Genomic DNA, 17,440 nt, shown 5'->3' with positions numbered 1-17,440 from the left:
AAATACAACCTCATAACTAACAACAATCCACTTTACTTAAGGTGAAATATTCAGAGGTCCTGTAGTTCATGTGTGGGGCTTGGAAGTAGAACATTTTAATTATCTGGGAAGCAGTCAAACAGCAAATCAAACATTAAAAGACCAACAGCATCTTTATAAAATCACAATTCAGCTTCTGGGCTTTCATAATAATTTGCTCCTCTGACCATAGAAAGGCTTTAGAAAAAGTCAGCAAGTCATTCTATTAGTCTTAATGGAGGAATAAAATCTTGAACTCATGAACAACTCTGTGAAATAAGGGAGAAAGGTCTCAGCTTATTAAAATTAGTGTCAATCAGTTTAGACAGGTAATCAATAACTGTCCACTTATGTTGTTCAGCCAGCCATAGTACTCAGAAATAAGCCTCACATCTATTTTAGGTTCACTGACACTTTCCAAGGAATAAATTGTGGGTGGGGAAGTTGGGTCACTTCAGAAAACCTTGGAAAAAAATTTGTCGAGAAAACTGTAAACCTTGTGCATTTAGCTGGAATTCTCCTATTATGCTAAACTAGGCAATCATGAGAAGTTAGGGAAAAGAATTTGGAAGAATAATGCTCAGGGGCATAAACTTTGACAATGTGTTTTGAATTCTTAAAGACTTTCTTATTTAAATATATTTGCTAATGGATCACGGATTTATGACACCATGGTAAAATATGTTCCCCAAACAGGGTTTATTTCAAAAAGATCACAATTCTATTTCTAAAAAGGTGCATATTTAGACATAGGCCAATTATTTAATTTTTAATTCAATAAACTCAGGAATATAAAATGTAAGGCAGCTCATGGATGATGTATTGAATGGTTATGACAAATGATGGTCTCCATATGGTGGTTACACTACTGTATGGTTCACTTGTTTCCCAATTTCAAGTCCTAATTTTCAGATGTATGTTCCTCAAAAACCATTAGAGGAAACCACCTGGAAACTGAGATTCTCATTTACTCCTGAAAGGTCTACAGACATATGAGATTTGAAAGAAAAGGAAAAAAAAAATAAAGAAAAGAGAAAGAAAAAGAGCAACAGATAAATTTATTGTACATTGACTGTCAGTGGTAAGGAAATATACTAGAATAGATGTTGGAAAGGACAGTGGAGCATCTAACCCAACACTTTAATTTTGTAAAAGGCAAAACGAATTTTTCTTTCCCCAAGAGTATCAGTTACTTAAAGGCAAAGCACAAATTTGAAGGAATGTTTGAGGGCTTCTGATTCAGTGTTCATTCTACAGAATCCAGGACCACATTTTTCTCTGTCACTATGGTAGAGATTTCCATTTTCCCTTAAACACTTTTGAAATGCAAATAAATTAATGAAATAAGGAAGCATTTTTAAGCCTAAAATTAGATTATCTCAAACTGTGGGTCACCTTGAAAGAATCATTCACCTTGGGTATGTGGATTTCTCCCTTCAGATTATTTAAGTTGTAATAATAAATATATCTCAATAAGACAAAATGGTGTCCATAGTCAATGAAATTCTATTACCACCACACTTAAAGAATTACCCCAGAAAGCTCTAAGCTTTCATTATCCAGCAACCTCACTAGAAGGGAATATTTGACCACCCCTCTGAAAGCTGTAAATCACCATCAGAATATAATCTCTGATTAATTCCTTTTTAAAAAATATTTTATTTATTTATTTGAGAGGGAGCAAGAGACTGCGTGAGAGTGCATAACAATCATAAACATAAATTTTATTAAGTCCAAGGCCTTTTAAAATTAAAGACACAAGAGATGTTAAATACAAAGAGGTGGGTGCACTACCACTGGAAACAAATGAAGAGTGTCACAGCATTCAGATCTTGGTTGAAAATGTGACCACAATAGTTAATTGCTTGGTTTGAATCTTGACTGCCCACTTACAAGCTGTATGATTCTCCTTTAGTTTTCTGACCTGTGTAAGGAAACCAATAATGGCACCTCCCACTGGGAGGGCTACTGCGAGAATAAAATGTGTTAGGAAATAAATTCTGTAAATAGCATACAGCAAGCACTCAATAAATACATGCTGCAATGAGTATGGTTATTACCAACTTCCTTTCTTCTCTCTACTCTTCCATTTCTCATCATTTGGAGATGTCTGATCTTTGCAACACAAGACTGAGACATTGGCCACAATTAATCTTCATATTTCAAAAAGAAGACCAGGGATTGCAGGAAAATGGGTAAAATATAGGAAGGCATTTGACTGATTTGAAAGTAACCTGTGCTTTTCATTTTCAAGTCACATTTGCACCCTTAAATTGCATATTATGGTGAATCACAGACAAATTAAAAATATTATGGAAGAAGACACAATTCTGAACCCCAGTGAAAGATTCCTTGGCTAACACATTCATTCCAAGGTTAAAACTATAGGTTTGCTTTGGATTTAAATAGAAAAACAACAGTTTATGAGGCATCTTGCATTAAAGTAGATCTAGTTTAAATCTGGTGACAATTTAATGCTAGAGCTGCCTTCGTCTACAGATTCAGAAACCATTTACAAACATGTACTGTATCATTATCCTCGTTTTACAGAGACTCCAAAGCATAGGTGGAGATTAGTGTTGTCAGGCAAATAACCAAGCATATTTTTTTTTGGCCTACCGCTGGGTACTGATGAGTGTCCTAGGAGCTAAGGTATATCTTCAAATGTCTCATTTACTGCCATTTTCTTTAAAAACTGCTGATTGAAGTAGAAAACAAGTGAGTCATGTGAATTTAATTTAACAAACATTTATAATACCTAGAGCTATCATAGTTGCATTGGGAGGCATCAACGTGATTGAAATAGGATGCTTTTCCTCAAAGAGAGTATAATTTTGCTGGGAGATAATCATAATGATGATGGCTAATGCATTTGGAGTGCTTACTAGGTGTCAAGCATTATAGTAAGTTCTTGATACACGTTGTCGCAAATTTATTTTTATAACCACTCCATAGCTAATCGACCCAATTTGTAGTAAAAAGAAAAAAGAAAGAAAAATTAGAGGTTGAGATACTTTCTCATGATTATATGATGGAGGTATATATATATATACATATATATATATATATACACACACACACACACACACACATACACACACACAACCACACCTTTCTTTATCCATTTTGTTCATTTATCCAGTCATTTGTCAATGGGCACTTAGGTTGTCTGTCTGTCTTGACCACTGTAAATAATGCTGTAGTGAATATAGGGTGCAGATATCTCTTTAAGACAGTGATCTCATTTCCTTAGAATACATACCCAGAAGTGGAATTGCTGGATCATATGGTAACTCTGTCTTTAATTTTTTTAAAGATTTTATTTACTTATTCATGAGAGACACACAGAGAGAGGCAGAGACACAGGCAGAGGGAGAAGCAGGCTCCCTGCAGGGAGCCCTGATGTGGGACTTGATCCCAGGACCGTGGGATCACAACCGGTGCCAAAGGCAGACGCTCAACCACTGAGCCACTCAAGTGCTTCTATTTTTAACTTTTTGAGGAACCTCTATACTGTTTTCCACGGTGGGTGCCCCATTTATATTCCCACCAATAGTGTGAAAGGGTTCCCTTTTTTCCACATTTGTAATAGCATTTGTTGTCATTTGTATTTTTAGTGATAGCAATTCTAGCAGATGTGAGGTGACATCTAATTATGGTTTTGAGTTGTGCTTCCCTGGTGATCAGTGATATTGATCATCTTTTCATGTACCTGTTGCCCATTTGTGCATCTTTTTTTGGAAAAATGTGTATTCAGATACTCTGCCCATTTTTAAATTGGATTACCTGTTATTTTTAAATTTATTTTATTTTATTTATTTATTTTTTTGCTGTTGAGTCATATGAGTCCTTTATATACTTTAGATATTAACCCACTGTCAGGTATATGATTTGCAAGTATTTTTCTCATTCCATAGTTGTCTTTTCATTTTGTTGTTGGTTTCCTTTGTGGTGCAAAAGCTTATTAGTTTTGTGTAGTCATACTAGTTAATTATACTTTTGATGTCTTAGCTTTTGATGTTCAATCCAAAAAATCATTGCTAAGAGCAATGTTAAGGAGTTTACCACCTATGTTTTCCTCTAGGAGTTTTATGGTTTCAAGTCTTATGCTCAAGTCTTTTTTGTGTGTGTGGTGTAAGATAGGATTTCATTTTCATCATTCTTTTGCATGTGTCACTCCAGTTTTCCCAACATCATTTATTGAAGAGACTGTCCTTTTCCAATTGCATATCTCAGCTCATTTGTTATAAATTAATTGACCATATATGCATGGGTTTACTTCTGGGCTATTTGGTTCCATTAATCAATATATGTTTTTACTCCATACTATATTGTTTTAATTATAGCTTTGTAAAACAGTTTGAAATCAGGAAGTGTGGTGCTCTGAATTTTGTTCTTCTTTCTCAAGATTTTTTTTTTTTTTTTTTTTTTTTTTGGCTTTTCACATCTTCTATGGCTCCATGCAAATTTGAGAATTGTTTTATTCTGGCTTTATTTTATTTTATTTATTTTATTTTATTTTATTTTATTTTATCTTATTTTATTTATTTTATTTTTAAGAGTTTATGTATTTATTCATGAGAGACACAGAGACAGAGACAGAGACACAGGCAGAGGGAGAAGCAAGCTCCATGCAGGGAGCCCGATGTGGGACTCGATCCTGGGACCTTAGGATCATGACCTGAGCTAAAGATAGATGCTCAACCACTAAGCCACCCTGGCACCCAGTGAAGTTCAGTTTTTATCCCACAGTCACAGCGAGCCTTGGAAACATGCCTGCCCCCATTGAGCATTGACAATGTCTGAGCTGAAGGCAGATGCTCAACTGCTGACCCACCCAGGCGTCCCCTCTGGATTTATTTTAAATGCATAATCATTCCTTTTAAGAGTACCTTTGATGCTACACAGGAATGAAACTAAATTTCCCTAATTCAATAGTTTTCAAATTTTCAAATGTTTCTAGACCCTCTTGTCCTACAATGTATATAACCAGGAACTTCTCTTTATGTGGATTATATCTATCAATATCTAAAGCAGAGAAAATTTAAAACATTTATTAATATATATATAAAAACAAAGTAAATCCATTACACATTAACAAATATTTGATGAATAACATCTCTACCTTGCAAGAACAAAAACGCGAATGAAAAGAATATCATTTTGTATTTTGCAAATCTCTGCAGTGTCTGGCCTAATAGAGACAGCTAGATTCCCATGGCTGCATCTGCGCTGAATCTCTTGCAATACCATATGTCATGCTGTCTTTGAAAGATTCCAGTGCATATTGATGACAGAATGAAAGTGAAAAAGCAAACAAATAGTATTCTACTGAAAATAGTTTTGACCTCCCAGGCCCACTTAAAAGTTCTTGGCGGGGGTGGTGGCAGCCTTGGTGGCTCAGCGGTTTAGCACCTGCCTTCAGCCTGGGGTGTGATCCTGGAGACCCGGGATTGAGTCCCACGTCGGGCTCCCTGCATGGAGCCTGCTTCTCCCTCTGCCTGTGTCTCTCATAAATAAATGAATAAGATCTTAAAAAAAGTTCTTGGGGGCCTGTAGGAGCCCCAGTGACAACTGTAAAACTGCTTCTCTCATCATTCATTTATTTCTTCACTCAGCTAGATAAGGAATTTCCCACTGTGTTCTTCTCTCCTCAAACCTTCAGTACCTACTTTCCTCTCTTTGTTCATAATTGACATAAATATAATTCCTTGAAAAGTAGAAGCAATCAGAAGACAATTTTCATACATTGCTACTGTTTGCTACTATCCTACCTTTATCTGTACCCAACCCCTGTACCCTACCTTGACTCTGAAGGAGATCCTTCCTCTTGTTCCTACTATTCTCTTGCCTCCTCAAGAATATTGCTTCAGCTTTTCCATCATTTTTTACTTCTTTATTGCATCATTTCTAGTAATGTTCTAATTTGCTTCAGAAGATTGCAACATAAATTTTTCCCTTTAGTTCCACTTCCCTCTACAGCTATAGCACCATTTTTTTCTTCCCTTTGACAAAAAAACTTTTGGCATACGGCCTAGCTACCCTTTCTCAAGGGCCTCTGCTTCCATTGTCTCTTGAGTGCATTGTTTTCTGGCTTTTCTCCCACCATTCTCTATAAAATAGCTCTTGTGACAATCTCAATATGGCTTCCATGTTGCTAAATCCTTGGACGTTTCTTTGTTTTCACCTTATTCAACTAAGCTGATTTGACACATGTGATCATAGCCTCATTCTAAAAAACTTTCTTCATTTAGCTTCTACATCACTATTCTTTCCTGGATTTTCTCTTGCCTTCCTAAAGGCCTTTCTTAGTCTTCTTGCTGATTCCTTCTCATCTCCCTAACCACCAATCATGGCAGTGTTTCAGGACCCATTTCTTGGATGTCTTCTCTCTCTCTATGCTCTCTCCTTACAGAATCTTGTTCAGCTCATCATTTTTAAAAATATTTTATTTATTCATGAGAGACACAGAGAGGCAGAGGAAGAAGCGGACTCTCTGGGAGGAGCCCGATGCAGGACACGATCCCAGGACCGCGGGATCATGACCTGAGCTGAAGGCAGATGCTTAACTACTGAGCCATCCAGGCATCCCTTAGCTCAGCATTTTTAAAGCCATCAAAATTTATATCTACTCCAAAATTTACATCTCCACTTGGGCCTCTCCACTGAACTCTGCCCAGTTATGGCCTACATAGTATCTCCATTTAGTTATCTAGTAAGCCTTTCAAACCTTAAGACCAAACTCCTAATTCACTATTCCTCTCTATCCAAACTTATTTCTCCACAATCTTTCTTAACTTTGTAAGTGGCAATGAATCCTTCAAATTGTTCTGGCCAAATAAAGTCTTGGAGACTTCCAAACATAAGCCAGTTTTTCCCACCTCTTAAATCGCTTCATTGGCTTTTCTTTTTCCATCAACCCATAGAATCCTATGCAACCTGGTTCTGTGCTGACTTTTTGGCCTTATCTTCTCCCACTTTCTCTAATCCACACAATTCCAGTCAGTGAAGCATCCAACTCTTGATCTCAGCTTAGGTCTTGATCTCAGGGCTGTGAGTTCAAGCCTTGCATTAAGTTCCATGAAGCCTACTTAAAATAAAAATAATAATAATAAAAATAATATAAAATAAAATCTCTGAGCTGAGTATTGGGTGGTCACCGTTCCACCTAGAGAATTTCATTGCAAGGAGTAAAAATACATATGTATGATGAATGGTACAGAGAATGAAAGCTGTGGAAATTCATGAGAGGATAAATAAATATGAGGTCAGAAAAGTTTTTATGGGGAAGATAGCTCTTTAGTTTTATTTTGAATAGTGAGTAGTACTTGGGTAAGGTAAAGTCATCACAGGGATAGTAACAAGAGGCTGAATTTTTGAACATGGCAAAGAGGCAAGATTTAAGAGCAGGGCATCATGAAGGATGAAATCGACTGAAAAAATGAGTTTACATTAGAAGGTAAAGTGCATGAGATGTTTATACTCAGCTCCTCTAAATTTAATGAACTTAATCCTTCTACATCCTGAAGGGCCTATAAATTCAAATCCACAGTTTTCCATGATAAGATTATGGCGATTTGTGTGTGTTTACAGCACCTTGGCCATATTCTGTTTTTTTAGAGTAGAATACATTTATTTTCAAAATATGCAAACATTGAGTTTCGATAGTCATTTTTTAAATTTTTTTTCTTTTTAAGTGGAATCATATTCGCAGGCACATTGAGTTCAAAGATCAGGAAAGTCTTCAGGTAGTACTTTTCCTACAATGTGTCTGATTTGATTTTGAATCAGAAATCAAAACCTATCTGATTACTATTTGACTTGTAGGCAGCACCATTGTAAGAGAAAAAGCCATCAGAGAAATATGCACCGAGTCTCAGTCTCTTCCATAATCCTCTCAGAAATGCACTTTCTAATTCATTGTTCCAGACTCAAAAAAATAAACAAGCATTCATACTCAGAAACATTATGTCAGTGACTCAGTATCAGTCTCCTTCTCCACCATCCATCAGTTTTTAGTTCTGTGTCAAGGCCTGTTTCCATAATCAATCTTTGGCTGCTTGTGATTGGGACTTAAGCACCTTTTGTGCTTTCAAGATATTGCAAGTAAGTGCAAACCAAAGAAAAAATAGATTGTTCAAGCACAAGCTTTATTTATGCTCTGACACCAGTACCCTTGCCTTCATCTTATTCCATGCATTGACTGATTTCCCAATATCTACCGAAAAGATAAAAATCTTACTATCACAGGTTTTTGACAGCACAGTAAAAATTGGTTTCCAGAAGGGAATTTGGCCCATTCTTTGCTAAATTCTTGCATTTTGAGCCACATTTGCTTAAAAAAGAGAAAATTTTCACTTCAGAGACATTTAGAATGTGAAGTTGCTTTTTTGTTTTCTTAAGCGTGAACACAGAAGTTCAGATTTGGAGACAATAGTTTTCTTCCTTTTTAAAAATTCTTTTAAGATAAAAACTCCACACTCTGGCAAGGACAAGATCAATTAACAGAGAAAATTTAGAAAATTCTACTCAACGGATGATAGTTTTAATTACTTAACTACTTAATTTCCAAGCTCCTACTACCAGTCATGCTTGTGTTCCTTTTTAACTGTACCAAACACCTACAAAATGAACATTTAAAGATAATTGGTTATTTTAGTATAGTACTTTGTATTTGAAAGAATATGTAAGGATACCCAAAATTCACTAACACAGAACAATTTACCAGCCATTTTATGCTTACATTTTGAAGAAATAAATTTGATACTTTTTTTGGTAATTTTTTTTTCTCTTTCAACGTCCGTGGTCACATGCTCAGTAATAGGACTTTCTACTAAAGGATACCTGATAAGTCAGGAGGCCTGACTATTTTTCCCATCTCTGCTAATGCAGCAAGAGTGAACTCAGTTGAACATTTAGGAAGACATTAGCTTAGGGGTCTGCTGTCTCTCCCCTCCACCACCCAGAGTATATTTATACTAATTGATTACATAAGGATTTTGGGAGGAAGTTGTCTTGCTTGGAAGGTTTTTCATAATGAGAATGCTGGACTCTTCATGATTGTTGCTATTATTTCGGCTGTAGAGGAAGAAAGAGATGATTTGGTGCATGATATATCTGAAGAGAGAATGTGCCCAAGATTGCGAATCCGAGAAACCACCGAGGAGCCCACACCTATGCAAGTACAGGAGGGTTTATTAACAAGCTCCAGCTTGCGCCCAAGTAGACCTGACCCAGTGGAGCAGGGACTTGGCCCCCAAGGTGGGTTCCAGCTGAATTTTATGGGCTGGTTTAGGGGACCTCCAGAAGGGGTGGAGAAATTTCTCAAGTTCTGTTTACATTCTGATATGGGGCTTTCAAGGCATTAAGCTCTGTTCTCATTCTGATATGGGACTTTCTACCATGGACATTGAGCTCTGTTCTCATTCTAATATGGGGCTTTCTAGGGCGTTAAGCTGTCCCCACCCCCCAACTGAAGTAAGGTAAAGTTCAGCTCTTAATCACAGGGGCCTGAGATGGCTGTACTTGTACTAACACTGAACTTCAGGTGGAATGGCCTTAATTTTCTCAGCCTCCACAATAAGAAACCAGTACAAATGAGAAGAAACATTAGAACGTGTGGCTCATTGTAGCAAAGAAAGCAGTCCTTGTAGTAAAAGCACCAATAGAATTGGCAGCACCAACAAAAGGCTCTGATCAAGGGGTTTGTGGGGTGATCCTTCGATGAGACGGCCAGAGTAGAGAAATATTTCTTGTTTTTGCTAGTTCAGCACCATTCCTCCTTCTGATAACAGCACCTTGAATTTCCTTTGCAAACACTGCACTGTCAGCTCCTTTGGCACTTCTTCCCTTTATCCTGCAGGAGGAGGGATTTAACCCAGGCCTGACAAAGCACTGAGCACTATAAATTTTTTTTTTTTTACAATTTTTTTTTTTAATGAGACATAATATGCATTCCACAAAATTCATCCTGTTAAGGTCTACAGGTCATTGATCCTCAGTATATTTACATAGTTGTATAACCATCAGCAATAATGAATTTCAAAACAATGTTATCACCCCCCGCTCCCCAAAATTTTGTCCTTTAGCAGCTGTTCCTCATTCCCATCCACTGTCAGTCCTTGGCCACTATGAATCTACTTTCTGCCTCCATGGATTTTCCTGTGTGGACATCTTACACAAATGGAATCATATCCTATGTAATTTTGTATTTCTGCCTTCTTTTGCTTACCATGATGTTTTCAAGATTTATCCATGTGGTACTATCAGTATCTCATTCCTTTTTACGGATGAATAATATTCCACTCTATGGTTACACTACATATTTTGTACATCCATTTATCAGTTAATGGGCATTCCATTCTTTAGGTATTATGACTGATGCTGCTAATGATGTGGTTTTTGGAATGTTTTTTGGTGAGATTTGGTGGGGTTCAGAGCTGACAGCCAGGAAAGAATTCTTGAGGTGTCTTTGGTGCAAAATGGTGTTTTGTTGTTTTTTTTTTTTTAAGCACAGGAACAGCATCAGTGGGCAGAAATGGCTGCTACGGTGGCTTGCTGCTCTCTGCTGCCCTGTGATCATGAGGAGCAGGTGATTATATACCTTGGGGTTGGGAGAAGTAAAGATAAGGGAAGCTCCAAAGGATTTTCATATGTTTAAGACTCGGTATCCTGGAGGAATGTTATAATCTGCCTATCTCAAGTATTTGTCAATGGGCTGCGGGTTATAAAGAGATTTAATTTTATCTACATTTCCTTCTGCTTTTGTTTCCCACATCACTATGGACATTCCTGGACAAGTGTTTATGGGAAGATATGAATTATGTTGGCTAGATGCTTTGAGTGGAGGTACTGATTCATACAACAATGCTATGTTTACCTGTAATAGGGAAAATAATATCAATTTTCTGGAAAGATCCTGAGGAGCTATGATCTTATTCTTTTCCTTCCAATGGTTCCAGACTGTTAGTTTTTCACATGATTGTGGAGTGTTAGTTTTCAAGGTTGGTGTGGAGCCTAGAAGAGAAGGATGGGAATAGGAGAGGTTAAAGTACCATGAATCTCACTGTTCTTACCACTAGTGAGAACTTTTTCTTGAATAAATGCTCCCCAGGTGGCTGAGAACTTTTAGTTAATATTCAGAATTCTGAAAACATTGATTGGGATGATTTCTGCCAGTGTTCTCATTCCTTTTTTGAAAGACAGGATATTTGGAAATCCTTACTCTGCTATATATGGCTGATACCACTAAGCCCCCCAGTTTTTGCACTGACTGATCCCGTCTGGGCACATAACTTGATCTGGTCCTAAGAAAAATGGCTTTATTTTTGCACATGCTGGAGGCCTGAGGTCTCAGTATGGTAGTGACTTGAGGTGCACTGCCTATATTCCCACGGCCAACTGACTTCACCACGTGCCTGCCAGCTTCCAGTTATGGATATTTGCATTCGGTCATTGCCTAAAAGCAGTCTCTAAAGCCATTTTAATCTGTTCCAACTTCATGTGCATCAGCCTGGACATGCTTCACATAAACAATAGCCAATACCAATTGGTATACAAGTGTCCAAATTTCCTGGTCCTTTAGGGATTATACATTTGACCTGTGTCTTTTGCATTGTTGCCCAGAGTCTCCCTTTCAGGGTTGCCCATGGCCGCAGTTGATTTATAATGCACTCCTTATTTGTTCCTTTGCCTTCCCTGTCCTGCTTCCCCCAGTTCTTACTGACATAACTTATACCTCTCAGATAAATTATTTGGTCTTAAAACTTTTTCTCGAGGTCTGGAGAGAACCCAACTTAGAGAAAATGTAAGCCTGGAGCTCACTGCAAACAACATATTCTATAATAAAAAAGCTGACCTGGGAAGAGTCCATCTGGGGGTAAAATCTGAGATAGCAGAGTTGAGTTCTGGTGACAATGTTTAAATTTCCCTACTAAGTTCTGATTCTTGGGTGACGGGCACTGAGGTGGACACTTGACGGGATGAGCACTGGGTGTTTTTCTGTATGTTGGTAAATTAAACACCAATAAAAGTTAATTAAAAAAAAAAAAAAAAGTTCTGATTCTTTCTATGGACCTTTAGTTATGTGGACCAAAATATTTCCTTTTTGGTTTCAAATGAATTTGAGTTAGGTTTGTTTGGTTTTTTGTTTTGTTTTGTTTTGTTCTCTGAAAGAATTCTGCATAATGTATTATTGACTGTGGACTTAAGGAAAAAACCCACAATAATGATACAAGTAAACAAAGCTAAATTTATGAAACCAGTCAATAGCATCTTGACAGTACCTTAGTAGTCTCTCACAGAGAAAGATCAAAGATGTTTATAAGGTTCAGGATCTAAGCTCCAGTCATTTAGATAAGGTCTTTCAAGGTAAGTAACTGTTTGTGATTGGGACAAAAACATGACACAATTGCTTAAGGTTGGTGACACAGCATAGTGAGCATCTTGAAGCAAGCCTTGATGAGTAAACTGCTTGTTTGACAATCAAGCTATTTGCCCAGTTGAGCAATCCATTGTCCTATGAGAACTATTTGCCCAGATAAGCAAACTGTTTGTTCAGATAAATTGATATGCGGGAATATCCTGAAGCAAACACTGAAGTTATTTATCAGTTTAAAATCTTCCTGGAATAAATAGTTAAGTCTTATTGACACAGGTGTTCCCAGTTCTCAATCCTGATATTTAAGTGATGTGATGCAGGTGGTAGGAGTTCTTATAAAGAGGAGGAATTTTCTCTGGGGAAAAGGTCAGTGACATTGGAAGAATTCTAGGCAAGTGAGAATAAAAACAACATAAAGGTAATAAAGAATGGACAAAATATTAATAATGCTAGAGCTAAGTAAATAGGAAACTAGCTATGAAAGTGTATTTAGGTGAGATGTATAGAAGCAGGAACCAGAATTTTGTCCTCTTAGAAATGAGGAGCCTCGAAAGTTATAAAACTCCTTACTACTGAAAAATGTTTGTTTGGATTTTTGTTTTGTTTTGCTAGGAAATCTTGCATTTTAAGTGGTCAACAATATAATGTACCATCAACTGAGGAATTTGTAATTTCAAACTTCTGTTGAATATTGAAATCTTTTTCATATTTTAATACTCACTCCTATGCTTTGAAGGTTGATTGGAAAATGAGAGCTAAATTATTATCTGTGAACAATGACAGCAGGGGAGTGAGACTGCGAGCACCTTGGCTTCCATCTCTGCATATTGTGGGGCCAGAGAAAGGTCATTATTTATTCATTAGGTAGCTGAGGAAGGGACATTCGAACATTCTTAACATTTGTCAAATAACACTGCTTACAATTTATGGCAAAAGCTCTTCTAGTCACCAATACCCCCTCTTTTTTTCAGATTCTGAGAAAACCCAGCAAGAGTACAATAGCAGCAAATGTTCTTAGACTAATAATGAGCTTCACATTTGGACCAGTTTGGATTCTTATCCTGACTCAGACACTTAATAGAAAGATGACTTTGGGCAAGTTAGCATCCTTATCCCCCAGTTACCTTATGCAAATTGTAGGAAAAGATAAAACTACCTCATGGATGTGATGTGAAAATCGAATGAGGGTAAAAAATAGAGAAACCAACAGAGTTTGGCATGAAGTTGGAAAGCATTAAAGATTGGTTTTGTTTTCGCCTTTTTTCCTTGAGTAGGCTTCTATGAAAATATGCATAAGGAGAGAGGAAATAAAGGTCCAGGCCAATTTGTAATGGAGGTAATGGCTGACTTCCAAGCCTCCTAAGCTCTGGCTTCCCATACTCATGTATTTGTTTCAACTGTAAACCTGCTCTCAGACTCTTCATATAAGCATCCCAAGGGAAGTTCAGTATTTAGGATTTCTTCTCCCAGGGAGACCTGCCCCTTAATCAAAGCTTTTACCTAAAAGGGAATGACTGCATTGGGCAGAGGAAGCCCTCTAGGAATTCACTCCATGGTTATAACTCTTGAATCATGGGTAAGTGTGATGGGTTTGGGGGCTAAATGGGGGGGGAGGGGCAGACAGTGAACTAGAAATGAGAAGATGGGGCTCTCCTCTAGACATTTAACTACTTGTCACAACTTCTTGAAATCTCTTCATCTGTTAACGGGAGACTTTGCAAATTCACTTGAGGATTACATGAGACAAGACTGAACGAAGTACTTTTAAAATTCTAAAAGGTAAAAAATAAATAAATAAAAATAAAAATAAAATTCTAAAACGTTATGCAAATATGAACTTTGATAATCCTTCATATGACTTCCCTCTAGATACTCGAAGAGATGCCAAATAAAAGCCATTAAAATATGAGGCAGCAGCAGTCAGGCTGGTAGGAGATCTCAGGGTTGGTTACTGCAGAGTCCTTTCTACCATGGGCGGTATGAAATGAACTGGAGACTAGTTATGGTGGCACTAAAAAATCATCCTGGAAGTTTCTAAGTGCTCAGTGTGGAAGACTGCAGCAATGGGAAGCACTGAGCAAGAAAGAAGTCCTCTTGATATTTTTTTTCACATATTCTTTACAATATGAAAAGGCAAACTTGAAAATTTACTCTCAATCTTGGTTCCTCAGGAAAGATATTGTATCCTATCATTAAGCAAGTCTTTACTGAGCACCTGTGTGCCAAGATGTTAGTTGTCCTTTATGTCTATATGCCAGAGATCATATAATGCTCTTAACATCTTCAAATTATTATTGAAGAGAAAGTAACTTAATGAAGATAGATCCTAGGTAGCTTTTGGCAGAAGTGAGGTTCAAGTCGGGCTCTGCACCCTTCTAGAGGCTGTGCACTCAAAAACAGTGCTCTACTGACACTCAGCTGTCTTTCAAAGTCTTTACTCTTCTTCAGCTGATTAAATTCCATAAAGTTCTCTAAAATAAACACAGAGAAATTTACTTTACTTCAACTTTTAAAATAAAACTTGCTTCATCCAACATTTTATGGAACAGAATGGGAATGAAATGGGAAAAAAGATAATTGAAAATTTCTGGAAAGTTCAAGGACATTTTTTATTTTGCATTAAATCATGAGCAATAGAAATGTAAACACTACTTTACATTCAGAAATATTAGAGTCAGACATCAGATGTTCGAATGTTTTCTTTGTACTTTAGGACAGATAATCTTTATCTATATTTCCTGCAGGCAGGTTTATTCCACTGAAGTATTATAAAATAGATCTATCACGTAGAGTAAAAAAAAAGTCACTTCTGATATTCTGAGTTTACATGGAATGGAATGCACAAGAATGCCAGAGAGTTGTTGGCTGTGTGAGGTAGGAAAAAAGATGTAAAATAAGTAAATGAGAGACAGAAAGTGGGTCTCTGTTCAAAACTCTCTCATAAATTATACTGAGATGCTCAGATGTTGAAATGGAAAGTCTATGAACTAAATTCAAGCCCAGGTACTACTAAGAATGTCATCAAAAACTTTATTGTGGGGATCCCTGGGTGGCGCAGCGGTTTGGCGCCTGCCTTTGGCCCAGGGCGCGATCCGGGAGACCCTGGATCAAATCCCACGTCGGGCTCCCGGTGCATGGAGCCTGCTTCTCCCACTGCCTGTGTCTCTGCCTCTCTCTCTCTCTCTCTCTCTCTCTCTGTGTGTGACTATCATAAATAAAAAAAAATTAAAAAAAAAACTTTATTGTGTGCATAGTTACATGTAGAAAGAAAACCTATAAACCACTTAAAACTATGGATAACTGTAGATCTTGAACTTGGTTCCTTATGATTCTTCAAAATGAGTATTATGAGGGAAAGGGTTTTGTATCTTGGACAAAAATAGTTTTGGAGACCTATAAATGTTTCCCATTGATGTCAACATATCACACAGGCAGGTAGCATATCTCTATCTGGCCCCACAATTATTTGACAACATTTTTTTCACAGCAGAGGATCTCAGATGGTACAGTGGTGTTTGTATCCCATCAGCAGCCAAGAGCCAGGGGTTATCTGCCAAAGTTGTAAATGCATGTATGCTGTGTATGCTGTGGCGTAGCTGACAGCGGCCTCAAGGAGTATGTCATAGGAAATTCTAAGGACGATGAAGCCAGACTCCACTCTGCATGGATCCACAGCAGGTCAGCACTAGAATGAATGTGGCTGGCTGCCATTCCTAAGAGATACTTTGCATTTGAAGCTGAGTTTTTTAAGATTATTGCAGTTGAGGAAGTGCAATTGAAGGAGTTTATGTATCATATCCATAGCAGGAGAGGGACAGAAATCAATAAGTCTAATTGGGATGGCTGGCTTTCACTAGACTGTGACTAAAAACACCAGGAACCATTTTTAATCTATAAAATTAGCTAGGTTGTAGGATTTTCAGGCAACAAAGGTGATGCAACCATTTTAATAGATAATTTGGCAATACATACCAAAAGCTTTAAAATCTCCATATGCTTTCTCCAGGCAATTTTAACCCTAGAAATTATTTTAAGGAAGTTGTGTTTAAAGATTGGTCTAAGGAATGGTTATTCATGACAAGATTAGTTATAAGAATAGAAATTAGAACCAACCTAGTTTCCATATGAAGAAATGCTATATTAGTTACTGTATGTTGATAAAAGGAAATCCTATTCTGTTATTTTAATGATCACTGTACATTATAATTATTAGACATTTGAGGGTCACAGACCATTTTTGGAATCAGATGAATACCACAGGCCCTCTTCCATTCTAAAATGTATAAACTGAGCTAAATTTATACTCAGAGTTCAGAAAGTTCATAGATGCCCCACGGTGCATGTGGGGTTACTAAGTTAAAAATTCAACATGAATGTATTATAAAATATTCACAATGCTTTTTAAGAAAACAGAATATATAACATATAAATAGTATGATTCCTTTTTAATTTAAGTATATATGTCTATACATGAATATTATATTTTTAGAATTCCTAAAGCAAACCTATTCAACAGCATAGGCTTTCAGCCCACCATTAAGGGACAGAAATCACATCTTAATATTTGACTCATTTCCTCAAAAGTTCAATTTTCCATTTTTATTAGTTTGTTTAAACAAATAAAAATAAAAGCCCAACTACCTATGAATTAAACCCCAAAAAGACCTTTATTACATTTGACTAAAAGCATATATTTCAATAGAAATATTTTATTTTATTTTATTTTTTATTTTTATTTTTTATTTTTATTTATTTATTTATTTATTTATTTATTTATTTATTTATTTATTTATTTTAACATAAGTATTTTATACTAGGGCAGCCCGTGTGGCTCAGTGGTTTAGCGCCGCCTTCAGCCCAGGGCCTGATCCTGAAGACCTGAGATCGAGTCCCATGTCGGGCTCCCTGCATGGAGCCTGCTTCTCCCTCAGCCTGTGTCTCTGCCTCTCTCTCTCTCTCTCTCTCTGTTGGTCATGAATAAATAAATAAAATATTTTAAAAATAGCTTTAAAAATATTTTATACATAAAGTAATGTTAAGTTG

Source organism: Vulpes lagopus, chromosome 15 (genome assembly GCF_018345385.1).
Source record: "Vulpes lagopus strain Blue_001 chromosome 15, ASM1834538v1, whole genome shotgun sequence".
In the NCBI taxonomy this organism is placed as follows: Eukaryota; Metazoa; Chordata; class Mammalia; order Carnivora; family Canidae; genus Vulpes; species Vulpes lagopus.
Note: the sequence above shows the minus strand (reverse complement) of the source record.